The following is a 5,000-nucleotide window of genomic DNA, read 5'->3' as shown; positions in this document are numbered from 1 at the left end:
ACTTGCAATCACTTTTCTGACATTTTTTGGTATAGGGTAGGGAAGGGGGGTGGTGCGTGACAGAACCCCCCCCCCCCCCCCCCCCCCCCCCCCCCCCACACCAAAAACAAAAAAGAAACAAGAATAGCAAGGAAAACAAACGGGCAAGCAATAAATAAATAGACGAAAAAATTCGCCTCTTCAACATAAAGAAACTAAATCAACAAAATTTGACCATTTGACCTAATTTGACAATTGTTTTGATTCTGGCCGCCATTTTGATTTGTGAAGTATTGAAAAAAAAAAAACAAAAAAAAACTTGAGCTTTTATATAGCGCAATATCCACTAAACGTGCTCAAAGCGCTTTACAAGGGGTCCCTGGCCAACAGCAACACATAACATGTAGGACGAGACATGACGCCTGTCAGGCGATATTACAAATTTTTGGGACAGAGACAACGCTGTTAACGTCCAGGTACTCATTTTACACCTGAGTACGGTGAGAGAATGTGAGTAAAGAGCCTTTTCCATGGACTCAACTATGCACCAAGCGAGGCTCGAACCCAGGACCTTCCTATCCGAAAGCGAATGTCATACCACTAGACCACATAGCCGAAAGTTAGTGGGTTTTTTTTTTTCTATTAGGGTCAGCTCGAGTTCAGAGGATTTTTTCTATTTGGGTTAGTCATAAGTCTTAGTTAAGGTGATAGGATGTTTGTTTTTCCTATTAGGGTTAGTTAAAGGTACTAGGTTGAGGGAATATTTGAGTTGTTCCCTTAGCACTAGGAGCTGTCGGAAGACCTCCCAACAAAAACAAAACAAAACACAATCTTGTCATGTTTCAGACTTGAAGGAAAAGTTGAAACGTTCGAAATCTCAATTCTAAGTCACACAAAATGTTTCAATCATCCCTCCTCTTCTTTCCTTCTCAAACTAACACACTCTCATTCGACATCAAGCCATTCGGCAACACGCAAAAAGAAAAAATGGTGTTGTATTTAGTACTACTGCGAATAAGCACTTTGTTTGCATAAAATATTCATGCCAACGTGTCAGGCAATAAAGAAAGCCCAGACTTTTTACTTATTGGCAGACACTGTAATAAAAAAATCCTGGCTATTTATTACAGCGCTGTGATTATCCCCAGACACCTGTCTGGGGATAATAAAAATTTGTTATCCCCAGACACCTGTCTGGGGATAACGAATTTTCACTATCCCCAGACGCATATTTGAAACTCCGCTCTTTTAAACAATTATCCACATTCCAGAACATGGAATGTTTCCAGATGCACATAGAAATAAGGAAAGTTAATAAAATATCTATAAAAACATAAAATTAACCATCATTAAAATCAGTTGTTACTACATATACACAATATGCGTCGACTTCGAAGTGGGTGTCATGGTCTAATGGTTTAGTCGTCTGCCTGGAAGTTTGACCATAATCGACGTTGTGGGTTCGAATCCTGGTAACGTCACTTTTTTTTTTTTAATTCCGTCTTCTTTTTACAGAACGTTGAAAGGGATAAATGTCCCATCCATCCTCCCCCCACCTCTTTTTTTATTATTAAACTCTCTCTCTCTCTCTCTCTCTCTCTCTCTCTCTCTCTCTCTCTCTCTCTCTCTCTTGTTTTTTTTCTAGTTTCTAGCAAATGTATTCGTCCCCACTCCGATCTCAAATAGTGTCTAAAAAGAATAAATAATTAAAAAGCAAACAAACAGAAATATTCAGAGAGCGACCAAATGGTCAGATAGAGGAGAGAAAAAGCAATAATTGTTTTAAAAATAAAAACAATAATTGTTTTAAAAATAAAAACAATTTAAGAAATTCATGCTCAGAAACGGAACATTTACATAAAGGTTTAGCAAACAAAAAACTCTAAGGTTTAGGTCAAAATATAAAAAAAAAAGAAAAAGAGAGATTTCCCTCGGAGCAGGGAATAGTGTTAACAATAATAATAATAATAATAATAATAATAATAATAATAATAATAATAATAATAATAATAATAATAATAATAATAATAATAATAATAATAATAATAATAATAATAGTAATAGTATGATAATAAGAGTATTAATAATAAAAATAATATTATTATTGATAATAATATAATAATGATTATGATGGTAATAGTAATAATAATAACAAATATTACAATTATTATTATTATTATTATTATTATTATTATTATTATTATTATTATTATTATTATTATTATTATTATTATTATTATTATTATTATCATCATTTGACCAAAACAAACAAAAAAACAATAATAGATCTAGAGCAAATTAAATATTGAAATAATATTATCGGAGAAATAAAAAATTCAACTGATTAAAAAAAAAAACTCTTGCTCGGAACTCGGAACAAAAGTGAAAACAATGAAAATCAATTGGGAAGAAAGAAAGATAAAGTTAAAAAAAAAAAAATGTGTGTGTGTGTGGGGGGGGGGCGGTCGCGACTGGGTCGAATCTGTGCAGCTAAAAGGAGTAGGAATGTTTTAAATTCATATATGAGCTAAACATATTTCCACCATTTTTGCTTCCTTGTTTTGGTAGTTATTTTTATCTCTGATTCGAATAAAAATATGTTGTTGGATCTAGTTTTGTGGACGTGTGATACTAAATTGTATTGTCTTGTGCGAAGCAGACAGGAAAATAACAGGTGTGGGTTTTGGGCTTTGGGGCGAACAACACCATGGCCTAGGAATTCGTCCGCGACATAAAAATTATTCCGGTCGTCCCAAAATTGTGGCCAGAATGAGCAAATTATAGAAACAAGAGATGATCAATAAAGTTAACAGGTAGGTAGGTAATGAAAATTTAAATGGTTGGTGGACTATGAACAGATTTGATGATTAACAACTTTCTTCCTGGTTGAAAATAAAAAGTCGAATTGCCAGTTTGACGTTTTCAGATCAAAGTAACAAAAGAAATTTCATTGATCCATTTGCTTTAAAATATTTTTTTTAAAAAGAGCTGGATTTGACATTTGATCACTATTTACTTTCATCTTGTGTTAAATATCACTTGATATATTAACTGTTTTGGGACACAACCACTAGTATTTTTTCCAGAATATTTGGTATTTTTCACGCCTAGTTTGGCATTTTGCATAAAATCTTTCTGCCCACTTGCTACATGCGTCTGGGGATAGTATCCCCAGACAGGTGTCTGGGCAGGTGTCTGGGGATAACAAAAATTGGTTATCCTGTCTGGGGATAACGAATTTTTATTATCCCCAGACAGGCGTCTGGGAATAATGACAGCCTTATTACAGCCGGTCAGTGTCTGGAATGGTAATAACTGTTCATCTGGCAATAACGACATTCCCGTGTAGTGTGTAAGTCTACCACAGAATGTAGAATGTAGTTGTTCTAATTCTAGTCGAATATAGTACTATCGAATTAAAACGATCCATTGACATGATAGAATATCGTTTTCTGACGCCAATTGATTCAGTACACTACAGACTAACGTCGCAACACGAGTGGTCTGGAAATGGAAAGGCCGTGCCCCGGTTGACATTATCAAAACGAATTATCATAGATATCACCAATTCATGCAGACACAAAGTGGACTTTAGGGTTGATGTATAATGTTAGTTAAATTGTTAATCCTAATACAAACCAATTTTTGCATTCTAAGATGTAATAAAATAAGAATTTATAGCGGTGAATATTCGCCCGTCGAGTTGAAAGTCAAAGACGGTTCCAAGAAATAGGTATTTTCATTCTCTATTGTCTTCTGGCACTTTTCTATTCACTTCATATCTTGTTGTTACCAACATAAGTGCCTGCTCCACTCACTTTTCTGAATTAAAAATTCACCCCATACACCGGAGCATACTCAATGTCTCAATCGTTTCTATGTTATATGTTTGTGTTGAGAATATTGGCTATTAAGCTTAACTGCTGGTCAAAATTATTCGCGATGGTGGTGTACGAACGAATCGGCGGTCTCAAGAAGTGGGTGAGAGAGGGATCTAGTAATGACTTTGAGTTTGAAACGAATATTTTTGTGTTCGTTGATAGCTCACACGGTAGAGCCACGCTCTCACCTGCCAGGCGGAGTTGTCGTACCAATAAGGTCGCAGGTTCAAACCCCACCACCGCCGCGAAAAATTTTCATTCTCTATTGTCTTCTGGCACTTTTCTATTCACTTCATATCTTGTTGTTACCAACATAAGTGCCTGCTCCACTCACTTTTCTGAATTAAAAATTCACCCCATACACCGGAGCATACTCAATGTCTCAATCGTTTCTATGTTATATGTTTGTGTTGAGAATATTGGCTATTAAGCTTAACTGCTGGTCAAAATTATTCGCGATGGTGGTGTACGAACGAATCGGCGGTCTCAAGAAGTGGGTGAGAGAGGGATCTAGTAATGACTTTGAGTTTGAAACGAATATTTTTGTGTTCGTTGATAGCTCACACGGTAGAGCCACGCTCTCACCTGCCAGGCGGAGTTGTCGTACCAATAAGGTCGCAGGTTCAAACCCCACCACCGCCGCGAAAAATTTTCATTCTCTATTGTCTTCTGGCACTTTTCTATTCACTTCATATCTTGTTGTTACCAACATAAGTGCCTGCTCCACTCACTTTTCTGAATTAAAAATTCACCCCATACACCGGAGCATACTCAATGTCTCAATCGTTTCTATGTTATATTTTTGTGTTGAGAATATTGGCTATTAAGCTTAACTGCTGGTCAAAATTATTCGCGATGGTGGTGTACGAACGAATCGGCGGTCTCAAGAAGTGGGTGAGAGAGGGATCTAGTAATGACTTTGAGTTTGAAACGAATATTTTTGTGTTCGTTGATAGCTCACACGGTAGAGCCACGCTCTCACCTGCCAGGCGGAGTTGTCGTACCAATAAGGTCGCAGGTTCAAACCCACCACCGCCGCGAAAAATTTTCATTCTCTATTGTCTTCTGGCACTTTTCTATTCACTTCATATCTTGTTGTTACCAACATAAGTGCCTGCTCCACTCACTTTTCTGAATTAA

At 36.4% G+C, this 5,000-nt stretch overlaps 2 protein-coding genes across 2 annotated transcripts in view; one reads left to right on the top strand and one right to left on the bottom strand.

The window, feature by feature from the left end:
* The window catches only part of LOC144959662 (uncharacterized), a 147,041-nt gene that overhangs the window by 13,013 nt on the left and 129,028 nt on the right, over positions 1–5,000 (top strand). The window lies entirely within an intron of this gene.
* Positions 1–5,000, bottom strand: part of LOC144960053 (uncharacterized) — a 41,419-nt gene that overhangs the window by 1,115 nt on the left and 35,304 nt on the right. The window lies entirely within an intron of this gene.

This window comes from Berghia stephanieae, chromosome 14, assembly GCF_034508935.2.
Source record: "Berghia stephanieae isolate SIO BIC M18660-M18661 chromosome 14, UCSD_Bste_1.3, whole genome shotgun sequence".
NCBI lineage: Eukaryota > Metazoa > Mollusca > Gastropoda > Nudibranchia > Aeolidiidae > Berghia > Berghia stephanieae.
The sequence above is the reverse complement of the archived record's forward strand: the minus strand, read 5'-3'. Positions and strand labels throughout refer to the sequence as shown.